Source organism: Dasypus novemcinctus, chromosome 3, assembly GCF_030445035.2.
Source record: "Dasypus novemcinctus isolate mDasNov1 chromosome 3, mDasNov1.1.hap2, whole genome shotgun sequence".
Lineage (NCBI taxonomy): Eukaryota > Metazoa > Chordata > Mammalia > Cingulata > Dasypodidae > Dasypus > Dasypus novemcinctus.
Window position 1 is genome coordinate 20156737 of NC_080675.1, and position 20460 is coordinate 20177196.

The following is a 20460-nucleotide window of genomic DNA, read 5'->3' on the forward strand; positions in this document are numbered from 1 at the left end:
AAAAGTTGGAATCAACCCAAATGCCCATCAACAGATGAGTGGATCAATAAATTGTGGTATATGCATACAATGGAATACTACTCAGCTTTAAGAACAAATACACTGCAAACACACGTGATAACATGGCTGAATCTTGAGAACCTTATGTTGAGAGAAGCAACCCAGGCAGTGAAGGACAAATACTACATGACCTCAATGATATGAAATAAGCAAACTGCCTCAGAGAGCTAGAGACTGGAAGATAGGCTTACAGGAAATTGGGGGGTAGAGGAAGGATGTAGGCTGACATCTACATGGGTGGAATCTATGATAAGCTGGAGGTAAGTATGTGTACAAGGAAGGGATAAAATGGGGGCACAGGGTTACCTTTGGGTGTGGCTTTGCGGGTTTGAGGGGGGCTAGGGATGGGCAGATGGGTAATATTACCCAAGAAATTGGGGGGAGGGAGGGGCAACATATGAACATCAGAGATTGTCAGGTGTTGGTTGGAATTAAAATGCTGAGAAAACCTTTTCAAAATATAATTAGGAGTTACCTGTTTAAGATACTCAAAGGGGATAATCTGATGCAGGACAGACTCCTAGGGAATATCTGAATGCTCATTTTGCCAGAGTGAGGTATACCATTGGGTAGAGACCCATATAATGAGAGGGAAGGTAGACCCACATCCTGGGGAGGACTAATGCCATCAAATAGAGGGAACTGTATCTCTCAAGAGAAAGGGTGGCTCCCAGGGCATTAGGGCAGTTGAGCAAGTCAAGCCCTCAACACTGTTGCAAGTATCTCTGAACATGGCTCCTCAAGAAATGAAGATTGACTGCCACTGTGGGCCCCAAGGGGAGGGGGAAATAGATATTGAATAGATGGAACCAAAGTAAATATGAGGGCAAAAGAAGTGTTTCACAAGAGTACACAAGGATGGATATAAAACATGTAATATTACAACAAATCATATAGGGGCCGACAGACTAATAATGTAAATCATAATGTAAAACATAGGATAACTAAAAAATTTAGAAAACTGTATAGCCTAAAATATAAACCACAATGTAAACACAAATGTTACCTTGTTTGAAAGCTATTGTCTCAATATCTGTACATCAGTTTCAGTAAATATGAAATGAATAAGTTAAAAGATTATCGCTGTAGAAGGGAAAAGGTTTTATATTGGATATGTGGGAGAACTGTATATTGTATATATGAATTACTGTGATCTATAGCTCTTGTAATGAGACACTTAATAATTAGTAAAAAAGAAAAGAAAAAGATAGGATGTAGAATTTTTCCAAATCAATATGTATTCTATATCTAACCTTTAAACTCTTCGCTATCTTCCATTTTACTATTAAGGGAACCTGACATTATATTGGGCTTCACTTCAGGAAGTTTTGGATTACAGAGTGGTTCAACAATGGCAGTGGAGGAATACTGGTATGGGATGTTATTGACAGGGGACATATGGTTGACAGGGAGTTATACAGGGTATGTGTCCAGGGTGCATGGAAATGTTTGGATACACTCATAGTGGAAACAATTAAAAACATCAGCTGGGGGGGTACTGGGTTCCTGGCCGGGGAGGGGGTGCTTTGTCGTGGTCCCTAGGGGAGCAGCGGTAGTCCCCCAGATGCAATGATAAGGACCAGGAAGGAATGAGGGTCCAACAGTGAGCCCCTGATACTAATGACTATACTTGTGAGCCTATACACCTGAAATAAGAACAAGGCCTAGAGCAGCACTGTGCCTAAGAATTCCCTCCTGACAGCTTCCGTGTTACTTAAATGTGGCCAGTCTCGAAGCCAAACTCAACATGTAAATGCAATGCCTTCCCCCCAGCGTGGGACATGACACCCAGGGATGAGCCTCCCTGGCACCGAGGGATCACTACCAAGTACCAGCTGATGACGTAACTAGAAAATGACCTTGAATTAAAGGTTCAACACGGACCAGCAGAATATCCCTGTCTACATATAATAACAGGAGTTAAAAATGCTGTTTGACCTAAAGTAAGGGGGAAATGGGAAGGACAAATGAGTTCATATGGCTATGAGTCTCTAAAAAAGAGTCTGGAGGTTGTCAGAAGGATTGCCCTTATTTACACCTGAGCAGAGTCTCAGAGACAGATAAAGTAGATACAACCCCAGGTTTTGGTCCTTTTGAGGGCTAAAGAGACCCACAGGTTCTATGGTGATGGAAGATGGGGTTCACTGGCATGTCAGTTGGCCCTTCTTTGGAGCTGGTGTTTTTGCGTGATGGAGCTGGACTCAGGTGGGATCTCTTTCACAAGCCTTTCATGCTGTTTTATTGGAATTGTAGTTGGTGCTGGGGTTTAAGATATATCTAGGGGAATCTCTGGACTGACAATATGATAGCCAGACCCTGAGCCTCAACAGACTTCAGCTCCTACACTCTGGTTTATTGGACTTACCCCACTCAGCTAACATGGAGTTGAAGAATGTCAACCACCACACCATGGAGCCTAGAGTGCCTACAACTGAAAGCAGGAGGATTGTATCCAGTATCCATGTGGAATCTAAGCCCCCTCTTGACATAGACATGGAATGGACACAACCAAGCCAAGGTCCACAGGAAGGATGAATACAGTAATGATTAGAGTGGACTTAATGATATCCTATTCATGAACTATTGTGGTTAATAATCGAGAAAATGTGGCATTGGTGGGAAAAAGTGGCCATGGTGTCTGCTGGGTGTGGGGAATGGGAGGAAGAGATGAGATGTGGAGGCATTTTCGGGACTTGGAGTTGTCCTGGGTGGTGCTCCAGGGACAATTGCCGGACATTGTATGTCCCCCCATGGCCCACTGGATGGAACATGGGAGAGTGTGGACTGTGGTGTGGAGCACAGGCCATGGGGTGCAGCGATGCCCAGGGATGTACTCACCAGATGCAATGGATGTGTCATGATGATGGGGGAGAGTGTTACTGTGGGGGGGAGTGGTGGGGTGGGGGTGTGTGGGAGTGCAAGCCACCGTTGCTAAGCCGACCCAGCAACAGGCGTGGGCACAGCCTGAAGCCGCAGTTCAGGGTGGCTGGAATGGGCGATCACGCCCTCAGCCTGGTACGGGCGAAGCACCCTCAGCCTACCCGGGCAAGATACATCAATAACGGTCGCCTCCCACTGTCTCCCGCCTAGCCTAACATCTGGTCGGCTCTCACTTCCCCTTTCCCCTCCCCCATTCCTAACTTCTCTGCCTGCCCTCTGCCTAGCAACTGCCTACAACCACCTATCAGAAAGCAGTACCCGCCTGCACCTATCAAATCTCTCCATGCAGTCCCCAACCAATCCCCGTCCCTATAGATAGCAGAGCTAACCTGATATCTGCCCCCGTCCCTAGTAACTGCTTATGGCAACCAACCACAAGTCGCCTTTAGCTTAAGCCAATCAGAACCCTCTACGCCACCCTAAACCCTATAAAAGTGTGTACCCTTCCAGAATAAACCAGAATTGTGCCATCAGCCTGTCTCCGGGGTTTCTTTCCGGATCCCACGCGCCCTCCACGCCTCGGAGCCACCGAGAGAAGTCGCAGAGGCCTCCAGCGGCTCCTCTCCACCCGCCGGCAGGGGCGGTGGGGGTAAATGGGGACCTCATATTTTTTGAATGTAATATTTTTTAAAAAATGAATAAATTGAGTAGAATTTGGAAAAAAAAAAAGAACACTGAAATAAAATCTGAAGATGAATAAAAGGGGGAAATGTTAAAAAAATTGCTTGGGAGTAAAAATCTATATAATATAAAAATACATAAATGTATGTAAATCTTTATAGAATAACTATAATATTCAAGGCATTTTAATAAAAATTCTATAGGAGGAAAACACAACCAATCAGGCCTGACAAGTACTCATGGGATTTTCTATATAAAAAAGGAAATAAACAGTGGAACTTAAAAGCTACATCACAGTGTAGACAGTTGATATAAATTTTATAAGAAAATTGCAGATAAAATACTGTGGAGTACAAATGAAGGTGGCTTATTTTTAGTGGTAGGGGATTAGGGAAGTTTTTGAAGGATGATGACAATTTAAGGAAACCTAGAATGATGAATAAGAGACTATGAGCTCCTTGATGAAAAGAACTGTGCTTCCATAGAATTATGTGCTCGAGATGTTTGAATGTATTATTGTGTAAATGAGAAGTTGGATGAAATAATGGTTTGAGGAATAGCTGAAGAAGTAAGGGAATTTCAGACATAGGTCAAAATCAAAGGCAGGTCAACTACTTATAAAATGCTTAATTATAATATAGTGCAATAATACTTTTGAATATCATTTATTGATTATGTTAGGTCAGGTTTTTGCAAAAAAAATTTCTTGCATTGCAAAATTAAATTTTAGTGTAAGTACTGTCATTATCCTTCTCAAATCCTGTGGCATATTGTCTTCTCATATCCATGTATTTGTATGTGTGCATATATGGAGATGGTGTTAAGGATTCAATCATGTCCCACACAGAGACATTTTCAAGTCCTAACCCCTGGTCCTGCGGATGTGAACTCATGTGTTAGTAGGATCTGTGAATATGTTCTTTTTTTAAATTTTTTTATTTCTCTCCCCCCCACCCCGTTGTCTGTTCTGTGTGTCTATTTGCTGCATGTTCTTCTTTGTCTGCTTCTGTTGTTGTCAGCAGCACGGGAATCTATGTTTCTTTTTTTGTTGCGTCATCTTGTTGTGTCAGCTCTCCATGTGTGTGGCGCCATTCCTGGGCAGGCTGCACTTTCTTTCGCATTGGGCGGCTCTCCTTATGGGGCATACTCCTTGTGCATGGGGCTCCCCTACGTGGGGGACACCCCTGCATGGGGGGGCACTCCTTGCACATATCAGCACTGCGTGTGGGCCAGCTCCACATGGGTCAAGGAGGCCCGGGGTTTGAACCGCAGACCTTCCATGTGGTAGATGGATGCCCTAACCACTGGGCCAAGTCTGCTTCCCTGTGAATATGTTCTTAGGTAAGATAAGGTCCAACATGATCAGGGAAGCCCTTAGTCCAACATGATTGGAGTCCTCACAAGCAGTGGGAATTTGGACACCTTAGGAGAAGATAGATGGGGAGAAAGATGGCCATGTGACAGAGGCAGGCAATGAGTTATGGCTGGCTGGCAAGCTATCCCCATAACACTAAAGACTTCAGAGAAGGCATGATCCTGCTGAAACCTTAAATTTCAACTTCTAACCTCAAACTGTGAGACAATAAATTCCTGTTGTTTAAGCCAAGTAGTCTGTGGTACTTTGTTAAAGCAATCCTAGCCAATAAGACAGAGATCTGTGACAACTTAATATTGGCAATCAGCGAATCACTCTCATTGTTTATGGTATTAGTCCGCCAAAGGGGTGCCAATGCAAAGTACCAGAAATCTATTGGCTTTTATAAAGGGTATTTATTTGGGATAAAAGGTTAAAGTCACAAGGCCATGGAAAGTCTAACTCAAGGTACCATAAGACGTACATTAGCACAAAAGTCAGTTGCCACGTGTTGAAGCAAGATGGCGGCAGTCCCTATGAGGTTTCAGCCTTTCCCTCTGGGTTTCCTCTCTCAGGCTCAGCTAATCCTTTCTCAGCTACAGGCTGACATAGGGATTGTCTCTCAGGGCTTCCAAAATCAGTCTCCGCTCTCTTCCTAAAGTCAGCTTTAAGCTATCATCTCTCCCCCTGGGCTTTAGGTGTTTGGGCCTTCTCATTTCTGTAACATGTCAGGATCAAAATTGACAAAGCTCTCTTCCCATGTGTCTGTCTGTCTGTGTAAACGTATGTTCATTTATATCAGACCCAGCAAGGGCAGATACTCAACCTGAGTTATGCTTATCGACATAGTCAAATCAAAAGCCCAGAGCAATCTTAACAGGTAATCTAATCAATGGTCCCTCATTTTAATTTAACACAATCAAAGGCTATTACACCCAGAAGAATAGATTAGTTTATAAGCAATCGTTTTTTTGGTATTCATAAAATAATCTCAAACTGCTGTAATTATCGTAAACTTAAACTCCTTTGGATAGCAACTTATTGACATGAACCTTTAGAAGAAATAGATGAATTAGCTAAAACTCAATATTAAAAATAGTAATCACATATATTGGATATCTGCTATGTGCCAGGCATTGTGTTAAACTTCTTGTATGCAATATCATATCTCATCCTCACAGCCATTCTGCCACAAAAAAATCATTGTTCATATTAAAACTGAGATACAGAGAGATTGAGTAACTTGAACATGGTCACACATTTAGTAAGTAGTAGAACTGGGGCTCAAATCCCAGCCACCTGACTCTGAAGTAATAACTTGAAAGTGCAGTATCATAATGGTTTCACATCTTTGAAAGGAAGTCATTCATTTGAGAAGCACTTGCCTCTTTACTTTGTATTCCTTCCCTCTTATAACATTTATATACCGGTACAGCAAAGCTAAGAGAATATAAAAAAACCTAAGTTGGAGGTTGGGTGGGATGAATACTAAAAAATTCCTATCTATGTGTTTCAGATTATTTTAAGCAAAAATGTTTCAAAGCTACTGTTTGCTTCCTATTTGGGGCAGCACAAGGTGCCACAAAGCCAACCGCTCAGAAATGTGGATGAACGGTGATTGCAAGACAAGAACCCAAGCCCTCCCCTTCATTTGCCAAGCTCTAGGATCAAGCTCAATACTGGTCGTGTATTATGTAATGGATCCTGCCCACAATAATGTAGCTTTAGATTGAATGCTTTCCAGTTGGGTCTTGCACAACTGGAAGGAGAAAGGAAGGAAGGGAGAGAGGGAGGAAGAAAGAAAGCAAAATCTTTGAGGCTGGGCCATGAAAGAATCCACGCTCTGACTCATACCCATCAAAGGTGGAGAAAATCTAGCGTTGAAAGGGCCAGTGTTTGCTAATTCTGGAGTATGTTCTTTCTTAGAGAAAGAAACTGGTTCTGTGAGAAGTAGTTTGACACCTCAATTTAAAAAAAGGAAAACAAGCAGAAAACCCAAACCTAATCATTCCAGTTAGGTATTTGAAAAGGCAAAAACATAGAATAAAATAAAATACCCAATCAAGAACAAATCTGAAACAGAGTCTGACAAATGAAAAGAGCTAAATAAATAGTAATTTTATTGGTGTGTAGAGGAGAAATGTCTCAATGTGATCCAGAGATTATAGAGGGATGTCTGAAAGAATTTTTATCTTTCCAGATTTCATATTCCCTGAATTTTAAGTTATCAGTCAGTAGAAGCATAGATTTTGGAAGGAAAAAACTCATAAAAAATAAATGTAGGGATTCAGTATAAAAGTGCTAAAATATGAATGTGCATGCATCTTGGAACTGGGCACATAGGGAAACTTAACTCTGAGCCTTAAATTAAATTCCCCCAACTTTGGTTAAGGCATCATGGTTGGATCTGTGAAGAATGAAAAGACTATTAGACATGCTCCTGGTCCTTAACATTACAAATCCTTGAGTAAATAAAAATATGACCACATAGACATAGTGACTGTTTCACCTGTGGTTCCTTAAATAAATGAATTTGTAAAGAAAGTAAGAATGTATGTCCAGTTTAAACCCAATTAAAATGATAGATCTATTGCTTTGGTTGCAAAGGAAGTACAAAAAGGGATATAAAAATATACTGTTACCCCAAAATTGTAAAATCTATCTCCCATTTACATACACTGCTTATTAAACTTTGGGATGATTAAGCCAAGAAAAAAATTAGAAACAGCAGTTTTCTTTTGTTTCTATAGCAAATCCCTAATAACATTTTTATAGCCAGTGTGAAGCTATGGCTTAAATCCTAGTTTATCTCAACATTTTAGTTTCCCTGTCTGTTCATTGACATACTCCGGTGAATATCCATCTTCATCACTGCTGAAGATAAACTACTTGTATCCCCATCTTATTCTTCATAAGAAATCCCAGATATGACTATAAATATAAACTTAGAAAAAAAGAGAAGAGTTAAGTATGATAATGGTGTGCTAGATACTGTATGGTGCATTTCTAAACCATTAACAAGCAAATGGAATATAAACAAATCAATAACAGAACGTATAAAAGCATATAAAAGCAAAACATTAGAGTTAAGGAATGTTCTTGTCATTGTATTACTGGAATCCACTACAAATACATGCCCCGGGGAGTAGTCAATTTACTTTTATTGCTGTTATGGGTTGATTACTCTGGGTGAAGTTTTCAGAAGAGGCTAAAAGAGGGAGCCATTTGGAACCAAGTCTCCAATGATTCAGTGAAATTATAAAGTGAGATGCAGAATCAGCAGTCTTCTTGTGAAATGCCAGGAAACCCAAGGGAATACCCAGAAATTTGTGACTGCCTATGCATAACCCTTACTTCACCTGAAGATTTCTAAGCATTGCCCAAGGATTTATGGAAAACATAAGCCCTCAGTGATCTGGAGGTGGAATCTGTGGTTAAGGGATATCAGTGGTGGAAAACCACACTGAGATAAGGTGAGTTTTTGAGAAGAGTTATCTGATCAGAGGCAGTCCTTCGGGATATGGTTTCAAACACAAAATTGGTCTCTAGTAGAATCTTAAATGCTACTTCTGGAGGCTTGCATTATTCTACAAGAGAAGTTATCAACTACATTTCCTAGTTCTTGCCTAGCACAGAGTATGAGCTCAATGAATAATTGTTGAATAAGGTTCAGTAGCTTCTGTTCTCTGAGTCCAGGATTTTTGTCTAATGTTTACTGACAATCTCCCATCACAACATTCTGTTTATAAAATGGTAAATTTAAGCACCCAAAACACACCTTATATACCAAAAAGAGAGATGGCATAAGGAAAGAGGGAAGATTTTAAATGATACTGTAACAATCAAATAAACCATAGCATAGGTTACAGTCTTTATTTTTGCAGCCTATAATGCCTTTCTTCATTTACAACCTATTTTTTTCTCATCTTTTTGCCAAGCATTTCTGCTGGTTGGGAGTCTTCCTAGTGGTGTGACCCATAGTTACTCTTTTAAGGAGTCTGAGGTCTTAGTAATCCAGTTGGGCTAATAGTAATTCTCATTATGCTTTAAAACAGGACTTACTATAACAAGGGTTCCTGCTGGGTTCTACCCATAGACTTCCCTCTTAATTGTATAGTGGCAACATTATCTGCCTTTGATACTCAGGATCTACCACACTAGTCAATGCTGTGAAATGTTTTTTCCTTAAACTTGGTTCTGAAGATTAATGCCACTTACGTCAATATGTTTTAACTGTTTTCCCAGGCAATCCTTGTCCAGGAAGATAAAGCTGTCTACCAACAAATAATAACTCTGATACTTCAGAAAATTCTTGCAAACCAAATACCTGGGGCAACAGCTTGCTCAGCTTAGCAAACAGCTCTTACCCACACAGAAGTTGCTTCTTGAGACTTGTCTCAAAATCTTCACCTCATTGGGTTTACCAGTACTAAACTATGAGGTGATGAATTTTGCCCAGTTCCAACCAGACGTCCTCTTTGAGAGATTTGCCTTATACTCCTTGGGCCCAAATCATAAACCCTATCTAGATCCTAGACAAAATCTCCCCTTCTTTGACTCTCCAGAGACTCTGTGAAGATCTCTTTTGCAGTTCTGAGTTTAAAATTTTCTGTACCTGATCCTCAGGTTTCTTTGGTGGTCTTTATGAGGGATTCTAAAGTAAGATATTTTGTAGTGGATATAGGGATACCGCAAACAGTCGCTGTTTAAATTAGTGGACTCTTTATCAGGCCATTTTGGTGAAAACATTCCTCCAATATCCACTAGCACCTCTATGTGAGCAAAGTTAAGATGATGAAAACAGAAAGTGAAAATTTGAAAATGGTTTGTTAAATGTTACCAAAAAGGGGCCACTTCTACTTTCATCCCTTGGTTCCTTCCCCTTCACCTGAACATTGTGACTATGAGAAAAATAGCTGACCTGGTTCATTAGCCTTTGCTCTGTGTCTATTTTCATTTACAGATTCCCTAGAGATATAATCTCATTGCCTTGGGTTGAGGTGATGTCAATGAGCTATGATTAGAGTTGCAGGGTCATAAAACACAGAACCCAGGAGTACACTCCAGAAAAAGTATGACTTATTAGGATTTAGGAAGTCATCCAATTGATTTTCATTACTGGCTTGATAGAGTTGGAATTAAAGAAATTGCCATCTGAGAATGTAAAATACTTTGTTAAGCCCACACAAGTCTTCTCATTGACTAAAACCCAACTTACTGATTTCTGTAGTCTTGATTCTCAAACTGTGTATCAAGGCACACTGGGGTGCAGATAAACTCATAAAGGTGTTGCTGGGATAGTTTAAATATTTCAGGGAAATATGGATTCTTAATATTTGTCAGACATTGTGTGAAAACTACTTCAAGGTAGTTTATAGTATTAAAATTAGATTGCAATAAATTCTAGTCAGTGACATTCTTTCTTTGTGAAACTAATTTTTGGTGGTTGCTGTGATTAAAAAGCCAGGAAATGTGTGAAACAAAATTAATATGTCACAGGAAATGAGAGTGGAGGTATCCAATCCAAAGCTGGGAAATTGTGCAGTCCCCAACAGAGGCACACATCTCATAAGTCAGTAATTATGGATAAGTATGAAATAAGTTTTTTTTCTTTTACTTTATCTTATTATTTTTTCAAACAGCTAAGTTGTTTGGATGTAAATAATTTTTAGGTTGTTTGTACCTAACTACTTAATAAATGGAACCAAGTCTTTCTTTTGGTATTGAAAAATCTTCTGGACACTAAAGATACCATAAATTGTGAAAATTTGAGAGCCTCTGTCCTATAACGTTTCGACCCTTGTTCTATTTTCTTAAGTCTGAGTTATTATATATATATATATATATTAGAATACTAAGGAATCCCCTGGGGAGGTTGTTGAAATATAAATTCCTAGGATCAATCCCATATATACTGATACATTATGGCTAAAATGGGACCCAGGAATCTGTGTTTTAACAAACAAGTGATTCTCATGCAGGTGGACTGTATACCACACACTCTGAGAAACACTTACTACGTTTTGCTCTTTTTACAGCTTTAAAACTGTTCAACAGTATTTGTGCAAAGTTAGGTGTACACTTCCCTCCCAGCCCTGCCTCCGCCAGTTTTCTTCTTCAAAGTGGGAAGCATCTAACCCTATTGACTCCAATAGCCACTTGAAATTTTTTCAATGAGGCATGCTTTTGCCATGATAATGAAAAATCACCTCTATTTTTTCTATTCCCAGATAGGGAAACACAGTGCCCTACTGACCCACACCTCCCTGTCTGAAACAATGTAACCAGCACAACATTAGGTGGTTCTCATGGTTTGCTCAGCATAGTAACCACTCCCTGGTATACACAATTTGATCTTAACTCTCACATTTCCCTCTTGGTAGGCAAAACAACTAAATGAGAAAGACGTGCAGAGTGAGGAGCAGTGCATGGCGATCAAGGTGCCTGTTTCACAGAGGAGCTGCCGAGTTGGGAGCTGTGGACTCTTCAGAGGTGTCTTTTCTTATTTAACAGCCTTCTGGCTGTTTGGTACAATATTTATCTTCCAAGATTGCTCCAGTTTATGTCAAAATAAATAAACAACAAGAGAAAACTCCAATGCAGGCGAGATTAACAGGAAGAGATCCTGCTTGGAGTAAATGTAAGACACTACTGATGACACTGCTGGAGGCAAGCCTTGGAAGCTTTGAGAAATAAGTGGTATGTGTGCAGCTGTGTGTGGCCCCTTCCTCTTGCCTCTGCTCTTTGCTTCTTTGCATACTCTCTAGGTGCAACCATGCTCACTGGATTGTCTTTTTTCTCTATACAAAGCCAGTGTCTGGAAATTATATGATGATATTATTCAGTCATTTACTCATTCTTGATTGTTCTGAGTGCCTTCTATGTGTCAGGAACTATATTTGTCATCAAGAAACAGGAATGAATCAAATAGACAAAATTTTGCCTATTGTGAATTAATTGGAAGTAGACCATGAATCAGGCCTACTGGTTAGGGCTTTAAATATATATTCTCATGTAAAATTTTCAGCAATTAGGTACGAATGTTACCCCATTTTCCAACTGAGAAATTATTACAGAAATCACATACTCAAGTGGGAGAGCTGGACTAAAATCACGATCATTTAAACTAAGAGAACAAATTATTCACAAGTTGGTTCTAAGGCATATATAATTAACAAAAGTTAAGTTACTACTTTTTTTTTTTTTCTGGATTATTGCCTTTAACAGGTGATGAAGGCTTAAGTAAAGGAATGTGTTTCAGGTGGTAAAATATTAGATACCAGCATCCTGAAGGGGTAGATTTGGGAAGAATGTGATGGAGAGCGATGAAAGAAGTACCTACCTTGCCCTTCTTTTTTTTTTATTTATTTATTCATTTTTAAAAAATACTACATTCAAAAAATATGAGTTCCCCATTCACCCCCACCGCCCCCACCCTACCACTCCCCCCACAGCAACACTCTCCCCCATCGTCATGACACATCCATTGCATTGGGTGAGTACGTCTCTGGGCAGTGCTGCACCTCATGGTCAATGGTCCACATCATAGCCCATACTCTCCCACGTTCCATCCAGTGGGCCATGGGAGGATCTGCAATGTCTGGTAATTGTCCCTGCAGCACCACCCAGGACAACTCCAAGTCCCGAAAACGCCTCCACATCTCATCTCTTCCTCCCATTCCCCACACCCTGCAGCCACCATGACCACTTTTTCCACACCAATGCCACATTTTCTCTGTGGACCTTGGATTTGTTGTGTCCATTTCACATCTACGGCAAGAGGGGGCTTAGATTCCACATGGATACTGGATGCCATCCTCCTGCTTTCAGTTGTAGGCACTCCTGGCTCCATGGTGTGGTGGTTGACATTCTTCAACTCCATGTTAGCTGAGTGGGGTAAGTCCAATAAACCTGAAGTCTGTTGAGGCTCAGGGTCTGGCTATCATATTGTCAGTCCAGAGATTCAGATCCCCTAAATATATCTTAAACCCCAGCACCAACTACAATTCCAGTAAAGTAACAGGGAAGGTTTGTGAAAAGAGATCACATCTGAGTCCAGCTCCATCTCACAGAGACACCAACTCCAAAGAAGGGCCAACTGACATGGCTGTGAACTCCATCTGCCATGACCATAAAACCTGTGGGTCTCTTTAGCCCTCAGAAGAACCAATACCTGGGGTTGTATCTACTTTATCTGTCTCTGAGACTCTGCTCAGGTGTAAATAAGGGCAATCCTTCTGACAACCTCCAGACTCTTTTTTAGAGACTCGCAGCCATATACACTCATTTATCCTTTCCATTTCCCCCTTAATTTAGGTCAAACAGCATTTTTAACTCCTGTTATTATATGTAGACAGGGATATTCTGCTGTTCTGCGTTGAACCTTTTATTCAAGGTCATTTTCTAGTTACGTCATCAGCTGGTACTTGGTAGTGCTCCCTTGGTGCCAGGGAGGCTCATACCCGGGTGTCATGTCCCATGCTGGGGATATGCTGAGTTTGGCTTCGCTACTGGCCACATTTGAGTAACACGGAGGCTGTCAGGAGGGAACTCTTAGGCACAGTGCTGCTCTAGGCCTTGTTCTTATATCAGGTGTATAGGCTCACAAGCATAGTCATTAGTATCAGGGGCTCACTGTTGGACACTCATTCCTTCCTGGTCTTTGCCATTGCACCCGGGGGACTGCCGCTGCTCCCCTAGGGACCACGACAGAGCCCCCCCCCCCGGCCAGGAACCCAGCACCCCCCCAACTGTTGTTTTTAATTGTTTCCACTATAAGTATATCCAAACATTTCCATGCACCCCGGACACATGCCCTGTATAACTCCCTGTCAACCATATGTCCCCTGTCAATAACATCCCATACCAGTATTCCTCCACTGCCATTGTTGAACCACTCTGTAATCCAAAACTTCCCAAAAAGTGAAGCTCAATATAATGCCAGGTTCCTTTAATAGTAAAATGGAATATAGTGATGAGTTTAAAGGTTAGATATAGAATATATGTTGATATGGAAAAATTCTATATCCTATCTTTTTCTTTTCTTTTTTCCTAATTATTAAACTTCTCTTTACAAGAGCTATAGATCATAGTAATTCATATATACAATATACAGTACTCCCACATATCCAATATAAAACCTTTTCCCTTCCACAGCGATAATCTTTTAACATATTCATACCATATTTACTGAAACTGATGTACAGATATTGAGGCAATTGCTTTCAAACAAGGTAACATTTGTGTTTACATTGTGGTTTATACTTTGGCTATACAATTTTCTAAATTTTTAGTTATCCTATGTTTTACATTATGATTTACATTATTAGTCTGTCGGCCCCTATATGTTTTTGTTGTAATATTACATGTTTTATATCCATCCTTGTGTACTCTTGTGAAACACTTCTTTTGCCCTCACAGTTACATTGGTTCCATCTATTCAATATCTATTTCCCCCTCCCCTTGGGGCCCACAGTGGCAGTCAATCTTCATTTCTTGAGGAGCCATGTTCAGAGATACTTGCAACAGTGTTGAGGGCTTGACTTGCTCAACTGCCCTAATGCCCTGGGAGCCACCCTTTCTCTTGAGAGATACAGTTCCCTCTATTTGATGGCATTAGTCCTCCCCAGGATGTGGGTCTACCTTCCCTCTCATTATATGGGTCTCTACCCAATGATATAACCCACTCTGGCAAAATGAACATTCACATATTCCCTAGGAGTCTGTCCTACATCAGATTATCCCCTTTGAGTATCTTAAACAGGTAACTATATTTTGAAAAGGTTTTCTCAACATCTTACTCTCAACCAACACCTGACAATCTCCTATGTTCATATGTTGCCCCACCTCCCTCCCCCCAATTTCTTGGGCAATATTACCCATCCACCCATCCCTAGCCCCCCTCAAGCCCGCAAAGCCCCACCCAAAGGTAACCCTGTGCCCCCATTTTATCCCTTCCTTGTACACATACTTACCTCCAGCTTATCATAGATTCCACCCATGTAGATGTCAGCCTACATCCTTCCTCTACCCCCCAATTTCCTGTAAGCCTATCTTCCAGTCTCTAGCTTTCTGAGGCAGCTTGGTTTACTCATTTCGTATCATTGAAGTCATGTAATATTTGCCCTTCAATGCCTGGGTTGCTTCACTCAACATAAGGTTCTCAAGATTCAGCCATGTTGTCACGTGTGTTTGTAGTGTATTTGTTCTTAAAGACAAGTAGTATTCCACTGTACGTATATACCACATTTTATTGATCCATTCATCTGTTAATGGGCATTTGGGTTGATTCCAACTTTTGGCGGTAGTGAACAATGCTGCTATGAACATTGGTGTGCATATATGGGTTTGTGTCCTTGTTTTCAGTTCTGCTGGGTATATACCCAGCAGTGGAATTGCTGGGTCATATGGCAAATCTATGGTTAATTTTTTGAGAAACCGCCAAACTGTCCTCCAGAATGGTTGGATCCTTTTGCATTCCCACAACCAGTGGATGAGTGTTCCCATTTCTTCACATCCTCTCCAGCATTTGTATTCTTCTGTTTTTTTCATAGCTGCCAATCTTATGGGAGTAAGATGGTATCTCATTGTAGTGTTGATTTGCATTTCCCTGATAGCTAAAGATTTGGAGCATTTTTTCATGTGCATTTTAGCCATTTGTATTTCTTCTTTGGAGAAGTGCCTGTTTAAATCTTTTTCCCATTTTTTAAATGGGTTGCTTATCTTTTTATTTTCAAGATAAAGGAGTTCTTTATGTATGCAAGTTATAAGTCTCTTATCGGATATATGGTTGCCAAATATTTTCTCCCATTGTGTAGGCTCCCTTTTTACTTTCTTGACAAACTCCTTTGAGGTGCAGAAGGCTTTAATTTTGAGGAAGTCCCATTTATCTATTTGTTCTTTTGCTGCTCATGCTTTTGGTATGATGTTCATGAAGCCATTTCCTATTACAAGGTCTTGTAGATGTTTCCCTACACTGCTTTCCAAAGTTTTTATGGTCTTGGCTCTTATATTTAGGTCTTTGATCCATCTTGAGTTGATCTTTGTATAAGGTGTGAGATGGTAATCCTCTTTCATTCTTCTACATATGGATATCCAGTTCTCCAGGCACCATTTGTTGAATAGGCCATTCTCTCCCAGTTGAGAGGGTTTGGTGGCTTTATCGAATATTATATGGCTATATATATGAGTTTCTATATCAGAACTTTCAATTCCATTCCATTGGTCTGTGTGTCTCTCCTCATGCCAATACTATGCTGTTTTCACTACTGTAGCTTTGTAGTATGTTTTGAAGTCAGGTAGTGTGATTCCTTCAATTTCATTTTTCTTTTTCAATATGTCTTTGGCTATTCGGGGCCTCTTTTCTTTCCAAATAAATTTTATAGTTAGTTTTTCTAGTTCCTTAAAGAAGGCTGTGTTGATTTTTATTGGGATTGCATTGAATGTGTAGATCAGTTTTGGTAGGATAGACATCTTAATAATATTTAGTCTTCCTATCCATGAACAGGGAATATTCTTCCATTTATTTAGGTCTCCTTTTATTTCCTTGAACAGTGTTGTGTAGTTCTCGGTGTATAAGTTTTTTACATCTTTAGTTAAATTTATCCCTAAATATTTGATTTTTTAATTTACTATTGTAAATGGTATTTGTTTCTTGATTTCCTCCTGATCTTGCTCATTATTGGTGTACAGAAATGCTACTGATTTTTGTGCATTGATCTTATAACCTGCGACTTTACTAAACTCATTTATGAGTTCTAGAAGCTTTGTTGTAGACCTCTCAGGGTTTTCTATGCATAAGATCATGTCATCTGCAAATAATGAAATTTTGACTTCTTCCTTTCCAATCTGAATGCCTTTTATATCTGGTTCTTGCCTCAATGCTCAAGCAAGTACTTCTAAGGCAATGTTAAATAGAAGGGGAGAAAGTGGGCATCCTTGTCTTCGCCCTTCTTAAGACACGGTACATACGGCACTGTGCTGATTTGTGTTCCAGTCCTACGAAGCTCTCAAAAGAGGGATCTCCTTTAGTAATTCCTAGCTGCACCCTTCCTATGGATACTGGTGTAACAAGTCATGTGGCTGTGGTCAATTTCTGTTCCCTGGAGTGGAAGAGAGACCTGTGTTGTTGTTTTGTTGATGAAAAAGGTAGTAGCAATTTGCATATTAAAAAATACTTTCCTTGATATTTTCAAGGAAGAAAAGAAATAAATGCATTTAAGAAATGTTTAGGAGGCAAAATCAATAGGACCCGGAGATGGACTGGATATGGAGTTGAGGAGAGGAATGTGCCAAGGATCATTCCTGCCATTCCCCAACTAGAGAAAACTGGAGGAGTAGAAGGTTTGCTCAGGTGTTAAAAATTGTGCTTAAGACATATTATATTTGAGGTGCCTTTGTGAACTCCAACATGTATATCTGGGTGTATGATCTAGGCCTACATACAGGCCTACATACAGTCCCCTGTATGGAGGAGGCAAATACAGCCCTAGGGTGTGTGACACTATATTGGGTGCCAAGAACACAGGCATCAGAAAGTCAGGGGGTATTTCTGCATCTGCTCTATGCCACTCTCTGAGAGGTTGTCAAACATTAAGGAATTTAAGAGCATTCTCTTAAAATGCTTTGTAAATTACACAGCACTGCATAATTGCTTGTTCTTATTAATAATAAATAAATCACAACACAGCATTTTTTGCACAACATGCTTGCAAGAGAGAGTTTAAGGGAGGGGCATGGGGGAAGATGAAGCAGGTGATATAGGAGAGGTTTTCCCAGTTGAAGAATATTTAATACCGGGGGGAGTTGGCTAGGCACTTCCATGGTAATCCAGGAAATTGAGATATGGGATTTGGCTGCCATGCATCCTGGTTGTGCTTTACCATCTCTTCTGAACAAGTTGTTAGTGATGCTCACAACCCCCAGAGAGATGGAGTTCTTGTCTAACCATCTTTCAGACATTGTTCTATGAAACACACATAAGCAGCTTGTGAAATGTTGACTGTTTTATGAAGAAGAAAAAAAAAGATCCCTGTTAACAAAATTTTTCATTCTTCAAGGTATTTTGGTTATATATCAAAACAATTATATTTTTATACAATGATTCTTATTAGTATACCATATAGTAATTTGCCTTTTTAAAAATTGTATGTCACAAGTAGGATTGCAAGGTAGTCTCATGAAATGAATTTTTAGAAGGTTCTTAATTAAATTGTATTTTGATATTTTTTAATCATAGGATAAAATAGATATTAGATTTTGATAATTTCTTATAGCAACAAATCAGTGAAGGATTATTTGCTGTCTAATCTCAGCATGTATTACCTCTGGGAACTAACACAAAATTAATTTTGTGTTTCCTGAATTGAACAAATTGGGTCAAACAACTTTCCTGCTCTTGTGAGAAAAAAATACTGGGATCTGGAAAAAACAATTTAGATACTTTTCCAGTAAAAGCTTGCTCCTGAAAGATATGACTATGAACCAATTTAAATAGTCTACTTATCAAGAGTAACAAGTAGGGTGTCAGTGATTACTTTTAGACCTTCCCCTTGCTGTTCCAATCAATCCAAAGCTAGTAGATCACAAATTCTGCCCAATTCCAACCAGTTAGTTCTCTGTCTTATAAAACCATCTCACCCACTCAGGACTAACCCTACAGATACCCTCTCATAATTTCTTCTTTCAGTAGTGTTCTCCCATACTGTAGCAAACTTCACAAACTTTGCTTTACTTCAGCAACAGATTTTTCAGTGGTTTTGTTGGGGAGTGACTAGCTGACATTTGACATTATTCTTGCTGGTGTTCTACCAGAACATTATACTTCAATAAAAATTGTTCTGTGTTCAAACAATTGAACACAATTGCAAATTCCACTCAACTCAATCAATAGTTAGTGACGATATATTTGTTAGTTCTGCAGTAGAATTTGCAGTGTATTTTTCTAAAAAAATCAATAGTTGACTATTTCCTAGTCCCACCCAACAACACCTGTTCAACTCATAGTGTGGTGGAATGACATCCCTCTATTTGTTAACAGCCTGGTTAAAACATGCTTGGTTTGCTAAACTGGGAATTGAAGTCCCATCTAAAATATACATTATGTAGTAAAATGCCTAGCATGTTCTTGTCGGGATTTTTAAAAAAATTTAAACCCAAATTTTTATAAATTGAAAATCGCTGAGAATGCCAAACTATTATTGTTTGGTTGACTTTTCCAACATATCCACTGGTATGACATATTTTTGGTATAGGACTCCTTGTTGATTCTCTCTTTTATTCTTTGCTCTTGAGTAAATAAGTAGTGTTTCTCTTTATTGAGACTTAGTATTTATTATTATTGCAAATGGAAAGCATTCTGAAGTTGTCAACCCAGTCTAAGTGCTTACAATCTATACCATACAAATTTTATTTCTCCACAGCCATTATTTTAATCAATGTGGAGATACAAGGTGCTATTGATGAAGCAGCATGGGGGCTTTAATAGCAACTTGGGAAATTTCCAGGAAGCAGACAGAGTGTATTGAAAAGGACGCCCTGCATCAGAGCATGCTTATTTTAAAACAACATTTGAATGCCTTTAGTCAGGACACTCACTCTACAGAATAGTACAGTTCTCATCACTCCCCTTGCCTTACGTGTGGATCTCTTATGGGGCTCTCCTGGGCTTCAAAGGCATTTGCAATTCCCGGGTTGGGAGAAAATGCTAATGAAATAAAAGCATCTTTGTCACCTACTTACTGTTATGACCTAGGGCATGACTCATGCCCTTAAAAATAAAGTAGGGCTAAAAATATTAGACCTCTTCGTATGAGATGTTTATGAAAATCTAAAAGGTCAAATTGCTTTACAACCATACAAAATATACAAGCAAAAATAATAATATAATATTGGTTTGTTCTTCTGTGCAAATAGATATATGGAAAAAATAATTGGTAGAATTGTTCCCATGTTAAGATCTGTCTCATACGCTCTGTCATGAATCCTTTTTCCCAAGAGACTAAAGCTATTGGTAGTCTTACCGATAATATAGTTTATGGTTTAATTCACTTGTTTGATGAATCAATATTTATTGATCAACTATTACATGCCAATTAATCCATTAGGTACTTATGATTAACTGTTTTCAGAAGCTTCTAATCTAGTGGAAAAGAAATGTCCTACTTTAAATGGGACTAGATGGGTGCTGTCTTGTGGGAGGGCATTTAGGTTATAGTATGAGAAGGGGCGAACCATGAAAAAGTGTGGAATGGGGATGAAAGCATCTCAGAGTCAGAGGGAGTAGTGAATGTAGACACCCTGGGGTAAGGGAGATTCAGGGAGCTCTGGAAACTGTCAGAAGGCAATTTCCAGAAAGAAGAAATAGGAGTAACACAAAGCAGCAAGAGAGAAATAGCAAAAGATGGAATTGGAGAGGTAGGCAAGGGCTCATTAATGCAGGGCTCTGCAGAAAGTTTGGATTTTGTATTAATTTTCTATTGCTGTGT